The sequence below is a fragment of the Limulus polyphemus genome, unplaced genomic scaffold, assembly GCF_000517525.1.
Source record: "Limulus polyphemus unplaced genomic scaffold, Limulus_polyphemus-2.1.2 Scaffold173, whole genome shotgun sequence".
In the NCBI taxonomy this organism is placed as follows: domain Eukaryota; kingdom Metazoa; phylum Arthropoda; class Merostomata; order Xiphosura; family Limulidae; genus Limulus; species Limulus polyphemus.
Window position 1 is genome coordinate 494,354 of NW_013665783.1, and position 14,165 is coordinate 508,518.

Here is a 14,165-nt window from a genome sequence, read left to right on the forward strand (position 1 = left end):
CGCGAAATTCAAAACAAACAATCAGACGGAAATAAAATGTACGTATAATATTTTTCAGTATGAGCAACCAATATAATTCAAATTATCACTATCTTTTAAATGTTTCATCACTGTATTATCTGACTTTTGTTTTATCTGCAGATAATCAAATAGTTGTTCTCTAGCTGTAAAACAATTTATTCAAACAGTGCTCTGATCCACATTTAAAAAAAAATCAATATTTCTACGAGGGCTTTGTCAGCCTATCATGTTTTATTTCACAGACATTGAATTTCATATATTATTCTAAAGGTACGTTCGTATACTTTTATTTTATTTCGCGACGAAAGATGGAAAACAGAGAAAAGGAACGACATCATGGTGTGATAAGATAAACTGCTTTAACATATCAGGTTGAGCTAGCTAAAGTTCTGTTTTTTTTTAAGCACAAGTAGGCAAAATGTAAGAAATATATGTTAACCTATATATCAAGTAAAACACGTTTCTCCTAGCACTTTCTTTACGTTGATATATATATATTCTTTTGTGTAATGTTCAGTTCAACTATATGGAAGATTCTACATTAAGTACGTGAATGTCAATTCACAGTTTCTTATAAAGATATGCAATTTAGATACCACATGTAACAGCGTAATAATTCGTTCTATAGGTATTGGAAGTCGTTAATGCATTGTGTCTATGTCTGGCGGGTGATATGATCGGTTCAAAAGGTAATATTTTATGCATGTACCTTTTGCGACTGAATAACCGAAATCTAAAATACCCTGACGAAGGTTTTTTTTTTTCTTCCAGAGACATCGATAAGGCAATAGTAATAGTTTGACATTTATCGATCCATATTTTGTTCTAACTGAATAAAAAGAAATAATTTCAATTTATGAAATGTTAATGAATTCCAAAAATGTATTCCTAGAGAACTTGAAATATTTGAAACAATGTTATCGTGTACTAAGACATTAAAAATGCTTGTAAAATATTTTAAATGTTCAGCCTAGGTCAAAAGTTAACCTAAATGTTTATTGTTTTTAGCACCTAAAATCGTCAACAAAAACACATCTGATTATATGCCGTCGTTTAGAAACCCTTTAGGAGAGAGATATTCATATTTAAAGGATTAAACTGGGTTTCAAAGATTTAAAGGCTTTAATCTTGAAAAGTTAAATGCTCTAAAATATAAAATAGTTTAGGAACGCTGATTGCCTATTTACAATAAAAATAAGCTAACATTTAATAGGACAAGCAACAATGACATACCATAAAATGATTGACCCAGTAAAGTTCTTACTAGTGTATAACAGGACGTACCATGCATATCTAAATCCATTCTGATAGAACCGTTTTTTGCAATCTTTGTCTGTCTCTGCCTTAACTTGTTTTACTGAAGAAATGATCAAAATATATCAAACTCTTCCACTGTTTGTTTATATGCTGGGAATATAATATAAGCTATAAAATAACTCTCAACATACGATATTTGAACTAAATTATCAAACTACAGACAACATATTTTTCTTCATCCGCCCTTAGTCCCAACAAGTTTGGGAATCGGTAGCATGAGTATTAGTTAAGTATTGACGGGGATTCGAACCTACGACTCTAAGGGTAGGAGTTGAGCGCTCTAACCACCATACCATGCCAGAACTACATAAAAGATCGAAGATCTATATATATTTTAAATTAAACATTTAGGGATTTTAATTACTAAACTAACTGTGAACTTTTTTTAGTTTTTGCAAATTACTGTTAAAAAGGTTTGGGGCACTTTTTATCTTCGGATTTGAGTAAACTGACGACAATGAAAAACGTTTTGGCTTTAATAATAGCGTTGAAGATTTGCTTAAAACAGATTACACCAATGTACACCATAATATATGAATATATTTGATTTCAATTCATCATTATTATATACATAAAAACATAAATTGTTCAAGTAGAAATTGCTCGTGCATTCTCTACCTTATGTAACCTTTACAACCTTACAACGTTACTACTATTCAGTTATAAAAGAAATTTAGATGGTACATTTCTCCTAACTTATAACGAGATCTTTCGCCGCGATCTGTCTCGTGATCGTAAAAGAAGTACTGGAAGAAAAAAAAGCTCTTCCAGCATATCGCACAATCTTCAATTTCACTCGTACCTCTCTGCCACATTACGTCTTTCTTTTGTGAATTCTATTTTTTTTTTACTTAGAAACAGCAAAGGGGGGGATCATGACACCCCACTTGAATTCTGAATTTTTAAATTGTGTAAAAAAGAAGAAGCTGTTTTCTTGTGTAAACGAAAGATCAGACATTTAACCTAATTTCAGGGTACAATTTAAATTAAAGTATTATCAGACTTGCTCCTAAAGAACTCCATTACTGTTTGATTAGTTACAAAACTCAACTAAATGCTTCTTCCGATTGCAACTTAGTTTTTGCTGCTTAGCTATTTGAAGCGACACAGGCGTAATTGGGCAAAGAGAAAACAATTAGCACCTATTACTTCTCTATAAATTGATAAATCGAATATCTGATGGTGAAATAACTCCTATGATTATTTTTTCTGTATGTCCAAATGCACTGTTTGGATGGTCATCATAACTTCTCTGAACAGTCATACAAAACTGATTGTAAAATTGTTAATTAAGTAGATGTGCAGTTTGACTAATTTTATGAGAGGCAAATCTTGTTGAAAGCTAGACAGATCCGGTCAAAGTCTACAAGTAAAAGTGAACTCAGTTCATAATGGGCTTTCTTTTTGAAGCTCTTGTAATGCACTTTAAATGTCTTACCTTAAACATTTTGCAGGTTATCTTAAGGCGACTGCACTCCTACGTCTTGAAAACACGGACAAATTAGCTAAAAATGCCAAAATCTGTGCGACGATTTTCAGTAGCATTCATTCTTCAAGAAAATTGTTGTAAGACAGGAAAAAAGAGACCGGAAGTGAGTAGGTGTAGAAGTCGAGTCGAGTGACTTGGCAGAAATGGACAAACAGCCCATTTCACAGTAGAGATGTAGTTAAGATTTCTACTGTCTGAATTTAATAATGATCTTGAATTTTGCTTCTATGGAAAACTGTATTTTACATCGAGAAGTAAGAAACGTTCTAAAAATATCTGAATTATAAAATACATTTCTAATTCAGGCTCAAGCGGATATTCTAACCTTAGTATAAACCGGAAGTTAAATGATGTGAATCAGAAAAGAGCGGGAAATTTAAACAGCAGCATGAACACCATTATTCTCTGTATTGTAGCTGGATATTTTATTATTCTATATTTTGGTTAATAAAATGATGAAAATTGTATTTGTAATCATTGACTTGTAGAATTTTGTTGTGGTGTAATTTGTGTTCAGACTCAACTGTTTACAATAGCTACTGCAGTAATGATATATATGGGTTATTCTGTAAAATATTTTTATTTTTCAAAATATCGGACTGTTTAATAGGAATTTGATTTGCTTTTGGACTAGTAAGTTAGCATGCGTAGTTGGGTCTGGATCGGTTAACCCGTTTAGGAGGAAATGCATCCACAGAATAACAGACAGACAGAAAGTTTTCCTTGATATTGGATAGTTACCGCAGCGGAATGGCTTAATATGCATGGCATAATTTCTTGCTTCGGTAATATCCACAATACCTTCTGTACACATACACGGAATGTTGTTTTATTTGTTTGTTGCTAAGCGCAAAACTACCAAAGGGCTATCTGTTGTCTGTCCACAGCAGGTATCAAAACTCGATTTTTAACAATGTAAGCCCTCAGGCTTACCGTTGAGCCACACTTCAGGAATTATATAAGTTAAATAATAATGCTTTATATTAATTAACGTAAATATTACATCTTTATAACTAAACATTATTACGTGAGGGCGTTAAAAGGTTGTTTCGTTTTTCCTGATTGTGTATGAATTGTCATTGCTTTGTTCTGTTTAGACTTTAGATCATATTAGACTTATAATACCGACATTTGTGATAAACATTACACTAGACTCCAGAAGTTTTTTTTTTTCGTCTTCTTCTGAACTTGTTCGTTTTCGTTACAGATATCAGGTTCAGAAGTATTATAAAAATGTGTGTACTATTTATTCAAATAGAATTTCCGATAAGTTTATGTCTCTCTTTACCCAGCTGCGCTGACGAGTTCTGGTTCTAAGCGAAAAGGTTTGTTTGTTTGTTTTTGAATTTCGCGCAAAGCTACACGAGGGCTATCTGCGCCAGCCGTCCCTAATTTAGCAGTGTAAGACTAGAGGTAAGGCAACTAATCATCACCACCCACCGCCAACTCCTGGGCTACTCTTTTACCAACGAATAGTGGGATTGACCGTCACATTATAACGCCCCCACGGCTGAAAGGGCGAGCATGTTTGGTGTGACGGAGATTCCAACCCGTGACCCGCAGTTTGCAAGTCGAGCGCCCTAACCGCCTGGCCTTGCCGGGCCCCTAAACGAAAGGCTTTCTGGGCAGAGACTGGGCAGGGATACCAAAGATAGATATGAAATGCTATTTTTACACACTTTAATTAAAATCATTAATTGGACAAATTAAGAGCAACATGAAAAAATGTTTGCAGTGTAGCGTGATTTTTAACATAATAGTTGCTTTGTGCTTATCTTAAAACAAACAAACAAACACTATAGTTAGGCTTATTTGTTTATGTTTCGGCTCTGAAAACCTCAATTGAAAATATAGTTTTCGTGATCAGCATTTGTGTGCTCTTAGGCCTCAAGCTTGTAAAACTGCACAGATAATTGTTAAGTTTTACAATTTCGTAAGGTCTGAAACCAAGCTAAATGATAATTTAAATTTAGTAGTTAAATATATGCCGATATATCTCCAATTTATGATATTTGCCAACATAATTGATACACACGGTTTTTTTTAAATACAGATATGTTTTAATATACAAACAACAATATATAGTCTTCTTTAGGGTATGGAACTCCATTGATATCTTATCGAGGGTTCACGATGAGCGAGTTAATTTCGAGTTGACGTAGGTACAATTCACTTAATGGGGAGCTAGCTAGCTCTGTGGGCTTCGCTGATCACACGCCGATTACAAGTCGAGCTGTTTTTACCGCTGAAGTTATATAATGTCTTCGTAAAAGTACTAATGTCTGATGTCAATCCACTGATGTTTAATGGTTTATAATGTTCAGAATTTACAAATGTTCCTGGTCAAATATCAGAAGTTTTCTGATTAAGAAGCGTTAATCACAATTATAGCTTGCGAGGTTTATTGTATACCAACTATAGCAAACCGATAACAGATACTGTTTTTAGGCGCGTCGTGTTGGTTTTATATATATATAGAGAGAGAGACGTGTGGAGAGTTTCTCGAAAATTCAGATTATGTAACAATACAAAGCTGTACTAGCGTTTACGTACATACATGTGCATTGTTGATTCTTACACTCGAGAATCTTCTACAACTTTAGAGAATAGGCGAGAGTTTCGCAATACATATTTAACAGTATAAGATATGTACATTTCTAAATATAAATTTCATTTAAACAAACATCGATATTAAAATAAATGTATAATAATAAATCCGTCACATAATGCAAATGTGTTCAACTGAACCTATTGATGCTACTAAAATGGACGTCAGAAATGTTCAGTCAAGGACTTATTTGTTTTAAAAAGTAACTGAAGAGTGCCATAAAGAAGAGCATTTGCACTACAGAAAAGAAATCTGTTGATATCGTACGATTAGACTTGGATTTATCTTTCGGCCCTAGAGAGAAAAAGCTGTGAAACAAATAAATTTCAGATAGTGCCGTCGGCAAGGAAAAAAAAATCATTTTCACTACTTTCTGTAACACCAAGAAAAATAATGACTGATTAGCTGTCAGAAGAAGTCAAGGAAACAGTCACTATTATTTTGTGATGGTCTTTCTATTCGCTGAAGTGTTCTGGTAGCGCATTTCAACAAGTTGAAGAACAATGACTCACGTCACATTGTTGTACTGCTGGTTCACGAATATGACTCACTTACAACTTAAAGATTTGTTCAGTCATTCACCGGTCTGGGGAAATACCTCATTTTGTCTTCCCTTCACACCTAGCTGCCACTGAGATTTATTTTTTCGTGTCTTAAACTCCCTCTGACGATCGTTTGAAGGATTGCAAAGTTTGGTTTCGAGACAACAATAAAACATTTCTTGTCTGACAGAGATTAACTGAAAATGGGATGCTGAACAAATTTCGGATACTTGTGAGTTTTTGTCGAAAAGTACCAAACTTACAAACATCTCGTGTACGGGATAGTCAATTATTTTATCAGTTTTTATGTTTGGTTAATTTTCAGTTGTTACAGCTGTGGTGACAACACATTTTTGTAAATCGAAAATTTCAGTTGGCACACTTTAAAATAACTACGAATTGCAGACGTAATATATAAAAAAAGTAAGAGCACATTTATTTTCTGGAATAGTAAAAACAAATTACTATCGAATACGTATATGATAATAACGTAGGTTGTTAATATCTTGAACTATAATGACCTTGTGACATATAATTGTTGTCTTTTCATAGTAATCCTTCTCGTGAATTTTGATATATCATCCCATCCCTCATAAACGGATATTATATGTGATGCTAGTGTATAGCATCTAATTACTATGAAACGGTATTTTGTACTGATCGCCTGTAGCAATTACTTTGACATTTTTGAAGACTGCCTTTAATTAATATAATTACACTCTTGTAAAGATAACTTAAAACTGATGGTAAATTCTTTAATATTTTTACCATTCACATAAATATAACTTTGAAAAGTGTGCAACGGTTCAGCTACCACAGCAAAGCACATTATATATAGGTTTATAGCTGTTTATATGGATATAAACATATTTTAATGATTACCAATTATAAGTGGATGAGATTTATAAATTTGATATAAATTACACAGGCCTGCGATGGTTTTATTGTCTTGAAATTTTTAAATATTCTACGGTAATTCCTGTACGCTGAATCCAAAAATGATATCCATTTTTCTCCATCGCGTACAGATTTTTCACAAAACGACATATGTACTTTTACATAAGTGACTCATGTTCATTGAACTCGGGTCACATTTTGTTATGCTTATAATGTTGACAACCACTGGGTCTAGATTTCTCTAGACCAGTCGCGACGTGAGAGTCTTATCAATCATTCTAGAACCCAAACATAATAATAAAAAATGTTCATTGTGGTAATAAACGAAATTATAATTTGATCTAGATAAGAATTTATTATTCTTCCCGATTTGTAAAATATTCACACTTGATAGAAAAAATGGACATTATTTTCGAAATCTGCGTAGCTGAATTGTGGAAAATCCGTTATTAAAACCAAAATATCGTTTATGAAGTTCAAATTCGCAGGCCTGTATTATTAGTGTATTTAACAGTATTTAGGCATACGATTTGATGAGTTATGTTTATTATTTTTGTGTTTACGCGATTGTAAATTCGTTATGTGCAAAGTCCACATAAGTGTAATTTGACATTATTTGGTGAATTTTTTCTTTATTGGACTGGTCAGGTTGTTAGGGCGCACTATTCGTGGGTGGTGATGACTAACTGTCTTCCCTCTAGTCTTTCACTGCTAAACTAGGAACGGCTAGCGCATATAGCCCTCGTGTAGATTTACGCGAAATTCATAACAAACAAACACATTTTATTGGACAATAATATATTTCTGTAGGAGAAGTGTAAGCAAAATTATGCAATAATGATCAAAGAAATGAAAACCTTATAACGGAACTTACGGCTTCTATAAGTAGGCCGAAATAAAAGAAGGATAACATGTACAAAGAAATGAGCACCTAATGCAATATAACTATTAGAGACCGAGTAAGCTCTTGTGTCATCTCGTTTCTGTTGTACATTTGGGAAAGGATTTAAGCAGAACTCATGGTATTTGAATGACATCTACGACTACCGTAACTTGCTTTAGATTCTTCTTTCATTATCTCACTAGGACTTGGTGGATCTTTGTGCAGAGCTAAATAGATTACAAGCTAGATATTAACAAACAACGCTTCACAGCCGCGGAAAAGCAAATAGAGCAAAGCGCTCTGAAAGCGATTGAAACTAGCAACTGCGAAGGAATTAGAGGCGATGGCTTAGTATCTCCCTCAAGATTATAAACTAATTGTAGAGATGTTCAAGAACGGTTGTTACAAAAGGCAAGACGTTAAGTGCTTTCAGTGACTGTTGTTTGCATGTTTGGTCTATGAACAAGCACACAGTTGGTCTTGTATCAGTTGTTTTGCATGGCCTAATCAGCGAAACCTGATTTCGAAGTACAATTCCTGCATTGCACTTTACGTTTGATCGACTTTTGACATCGATAGGCATGATTGTTGGGATGCCAAGAAGCAAAATTTCAACTTTCAAGGAAATACTAATAATTTCAAAGCAAGTCACAACTTTGTCCACAATAAAAGCAAAACAAAATTCTAAGAATTAGCAATAATAATTTGTTCAAAAACCTCTGTACGCTGGAATCAGAAAGCTGATACTCAAGTAATTAAAACGATATAATTAAAATTTATAAAGATACACAAGTAGACCCATTCAAACTATTAAAAAACAACTAACTTGAAATGGCATACTTAACTCTATTATTATTATTATTAACTCAATTTAATCAAATTTCGTGCATTAATGCAACATATGGACCGTTTATTATGAAAGCAAGTCATTATATTATTTTTTTTTCTTTTCACTGATTTAAGTTGTATATACAGGAGAATATTTTAAACACTGCACGTACAGGAAGTGATTAAAATAGTTATGCAACGTTTCAAAGAATGCTTTATTTTAAAGATTTCATTGACGTTAATTCAAACTAACAGGAACTAGCAGTTTTGTGGGTATTTCTGCTAGTGCATCTAGCGAAGTCTGGTAAACATTAAATATATGTACTTAGGGAAAGCATTCATAGAGTTGACGGGAACACCATGTACAAATGTGACATGCTTCGTTTATTCAACTCCTAAACATGACTTTTCAGAGAAATTCCTCTGTTTACAATATAGGTTTAAAACTATCGAAATTATACTTCACTCAGTGAGAAAGTAGGAAATACTGGCGAATAAATATCGTTTAGTAGACTGTAACCTTAATGAAACTGATTCAATGGATTAATTGATATTATACCTTATCCCATTGTTGTTAGGAAGATTAAAAGAATAAATGGAGTCCTTTAAATCTTATATCAATATAGGTTCTCTGATGTGAGAGAAAAGATAACTCAAAACACCGTACGTGTGTTAAGGAAGATTAACCCCTGTTTTACGAGCGTAGAAAGATCGTGATGCCTGTGTTTACATGAACGAAGGTTATTAATAACCTTAGCCAGAAAATACTTTCTTAACAAACGCGGAAAATTTGTTGCTTATTCGATTCTGCCAATTCTAAATGGTTATACATTTACTATTTGAAGACCATATAGTTTAGTACAACTTAACAAATATTATAAAAACATTCACGTAGTTATATTTAAAACGTGGACAAAATATACATTTTTAAATCATATTTATAAATAATAAAACACCAAGACGTAAAACGCAACGTCCTCTGTGCACTACACTGAACATCATTTATTACATAACTGTAAATTTTCAAACGAAACAATATCCTTAATTCTTAGAGGGATGTTTTACTTATCCTTCTTAGTGGGCTGTCTTTAATAATTTATTCCACTTCTATCTTTGCATTTCATTAAGAGCAACTACTTTCCCATCATTGGCTACATTGCTCTGAAAGTTTAATTTTAACTTTAAATTAATTCTACATGGGAGGCTTCAGAACAGAGAAGAAATCTGATAGACGGTGTAGCCATTCAACTGTGTGTGTGCACTACATTATCACCAGGACACCTTTTTTTTTCATCCTTTTTTAAGCTTACTTGTGAATCCTATGTTTGCATCGCTCTTTGTTGTCAGCTTGGTTGATTAAATTAACGCGCATACTTGTTGCGTATGCATCTTAATATACGATAATTGGATTTTGTTATGTTCGGAAACTATTAATCATTTCATGCAGTGCACAAAGAAAACAGAAATCAACATCGTTCATTTTACTGGTTACTCCCACATTCACGTATTGTTACGTGGTCTGAGTTTTCCGGCTGTGACATGGAAATGTTAAAAAAAAGATTTATCACAGATACTCTAGCGGAGCAATTCATTATCAATAAGATCAAAATTAAGGAACACACAACTTAGTTAAGGATTAATTGAAACATTTATTATCCCAGAACACCTCATTTGTGTCCAGGATAATAAAAATAATTCATTCTTTCACAATGCATTTTTTTTATAGAAAATGTAGAAGTAAAGAAAGCAAACGTGTGAAATGATTTTATGTCCAAGAAAAGAGTTGAGAATAATAAACACGCCATCCTCCCTTTGATAATGTAGTTAAAAATATATCTAAACATAATATGGCCAAAGTAACATGTTGGAGAAAGACGAAACAAGGAAATTCCTTGTTTGGTTTCGGTTTTACGTGTGATTCACTCAGATGGTTTGAGTTACAGTCAGAGTAACAACCAAGTAGTATCATTTATGTTGTTATGAATAAGCTGATCTATTTTTAAACACTAGTCTGTTGTTTGCAAAAATGATTAGCAAATAGGGAGTTGAATTCGCGGAATCTACTGATTGTTTGAATCTCAATATCATTTCAGGAAGAATACTTTGATTCTGATACTAGCATTACTTATCTAAAATGTACAATTATGTTACTCAATATTATGAAAAAAAATAAATGAGGGCTTTAGTTCCAGGTAGAATTATAAACATATTTACTTCAGAATGCCCCTATTTTTCTGAACGCGAATTTTAAGAGTAAAAGAGTCAGATATTAAAATCACAACAAATCAAAGTGTACAATTATGTTACACAATATTATAAAAAGTAAATCAGGGCTTCAGTTTCAGGCAGAATTATAAACCTATTTACTTCTAAATGCTCCTGTTTTTTTTCTGCACAAAACCACAAAACTGGATTGATGAGATGATTTACTTTACCGAAATATTTCCCATGAACTTATTTTTTTTTCATTTAAGTTTCATACAGGATAAGCCGGAATTTATTCGTACCGTTTAAGAACTTTAGTCTTTTTTTTTCGATCCACAGTTCTGTGTGAAATAATAATAATAATAAAGACGACGTCGAGCGAAGTAGCTACTAACGATCTCACTACACCTTCTTGTCACTATATTTTTGCCATTGGGGACTCCTTAAATGTACATGTTAAGAGCCTTGTTTCTTTGTATAAAATTAGACGTGCATGTTGTTTAGTTTCTTAAGCACCTCTGAGGGCGTTCGTAGGTTCCAAACAGTACTGTGTGTGTATGCGTGTTAAGCACCTCTGAGGGCGTTCGTAGGTTCCAAACAGTACTGTGTGTGTATGCGTGTCGTAATGAATGCCAGAAGTCAGTTTGAACATCTTTTTTTTTGTATAATTTAAGCAAATTCCTCTGTTTGATGATACGTTGAACCATTTTTGGAATGTTCTCTATTATTTTACTTAATATGCGAGGTTTCAATAACATTGAAAGTTATTCAGTTGTATCATACACAAAATATATCCCATGCGATGTGGAAGAGCAAGTCATACTGTGTTAATAATTCTTTATTGCTACTCACAATAAAATAAAGATGCTCATTAAGTTTATTTAAGAGTGTGCTATTGTTGGTGAAGAAAAACACACACAACTGTTTCCAGTTTAAGAAATTACAACGACAACTGAAACTTAACGTATCGAAACCTCCAGCAGTGTTTTCGAAGAGAGAAAAAAAATGGTTTATCAAAAATATTTATCAAATAGGGCTCAAAGTGAAATCGTTACTTAGCTGCAAATTATGGTATTTCAAATTTTATTATTTTACGAAATGACATAGAGATCACAGAATATTTTTTATTTATTCGTCATAGAAGAAAAACAAGTTTTTTCTTCCGATATATTGGGCATTGTGGGTAAAGATTAGAAAGAGAACTATTTAGAACTAGAAATATTTTTAGATTAAGCAATAACTAGCTCAGAACATTTCTAAGGAAAACCAATACTTTGATTTTTGTTTTGTTTTCCAGATTTCATGGAATTTAAATCTAATTGCTTTAGTTGAAGTGTAGAATTTTAAACTGATACTCCTTTTTTGGGGGGGGGAGAGCTACACAATAGTCTATCTTTGCTCTGTCTACCACGGGAATCAAACTCCGGATTTTAGCATTATAAGTCCAGAAACTTACCACCGACCAAGACCCAGTGTTGGGACACAGACAAAAATTAAAACGATAGAATAATCTAATGTGTTGAGATTCTTGGATTGTGTTTAAAGGAAAGAATATATTTTATTAGATATGCTGTTTCAAGCCATTAGGTTTATATTAGAATTCATATAATTCTCTGTTAATTATGCGAAGGATGGGAAATATTTCGGGAACATAGTAAGATAATTACTCCTTGCAATTCATTTAAATTTCATTACTTCTAAAGACGATGGTTATTATGAGTGGAGTAAAATACAGTGAAAGTTAGGAGGAGAAAGTTCAATCCAATATCAACATTCGTCGCATAGTTTACTGTTAATAAAGTATTTTAATTACTAAATTACCTATCTGTTTGTATACCGTTCACTCCAGGTGGGGTAAAAATATTACATCATATTGAGTGATTATATGTCATTGCTGTAAAAAAAATTAACAAAAATTTGGTGGAAATCACTGCTTTTCTATGTAAAATGCGTAGGGAACTCCAACAGTAATAAATTGGATTAACTGTAATATGAAGAGTATTTCTACTTTTATTATTTTTTTTGTAGGGACTCGTATGCTATTAAGGACACTGTAAACAACAAAGTCATGGATCCAAACGCAATTTGACTTATAAAAAATTTAAAAACCAATTACGTCCATATACCTAATAGGTAATTCGAGATTAAGATTTTTTTTTTGAAATAATAGACAAGTTGTAACAAAGACATCTGCATACGTTAGAAGCATATGTAGGAAGATCTAAGCCGTTCGAAATCGAACTTTTTACCATATATATCGGTCTGAATTTTTCACTAAGAGACTATTAAGATCAGTTATGCTTCTGGCTAGGAACTCTCAAGCTTTTTCAACGAAGGAACACTGTTTTGTCAGAAGTAAGAAAAGATGAAAAAGAAAAAGAAACGAATGCTAGTACTTGTGGAAGACCTAGTCACGTGACAGAGCTGGCTATTTATTCGCGTGATCTTTGTTTTTTTCTTGAACGGAGAAAGGTCCATTGTTTGAACTTAACGTATCGATCTCTTCCGTATTTTATCAGCTTCCTTGTAAAGTACGCTTCTGTTTGATTACCAAAACAACAACGATAATGTTATCCTAAACCCTGTGTTCATATTCCAGAACTATTGCATGATATGTATAAACACTAGTTCAGTGCAAGACTTAGCCAAAGGGATGGTTTCCTCCTATGGACAGGATCATAAGTTGTAATGAAACACATGGATTTTATTCTACAAAAAGTGTTCTACCAGTTTTACATGAATTCTGGTCTACAGAGAGTGTTCCACAATTTTCTCATCATTAGATGTTCGCATCCTCATTTCCTTTTTTTTTTTACAATATCTTAACATGATAAAGTATTTCCATAACCTTGGGTTAGCTTGCAGCGGTCTGGTTACATATTGTCAACAATATGGAACTTATTCCTAGAATATTCCTAACCTCGGTTAGCTTGCAGCGGTCTGTTTACATAAAGTATTGTCAACAATATGGAACTTATTCTTAGAATATACCTAACCTCGGTTAGCTTGCAGCGGTCTGTTTACATGAAATATTGTGAACAATATGGAACTTATACTTAGAATATACCTAACCTCGGTTAGCTTGCAGCGGGCTGTTTACATGAAATATTGTCAACAATATGGAACTTATTCTTAGAATATTCCTAGCGTCGGTTAGCTTGCAATGGTCTGTTTACATAAAGTATTGTCAACAATATGGAACTTATTCTTAGAATATTCATAACCTCGGTTAGTTTGCAGCGGTCTGTTTACATAAAGTATTGTCAACAATATGGAACTTATTCCTAGAATATTCCTAACCTCGGTTAGCTTGCAGCGGTCTGGTTACATATTGTCAACAATATGGAACTTATTCCTAGAATATTCCTAACCTCG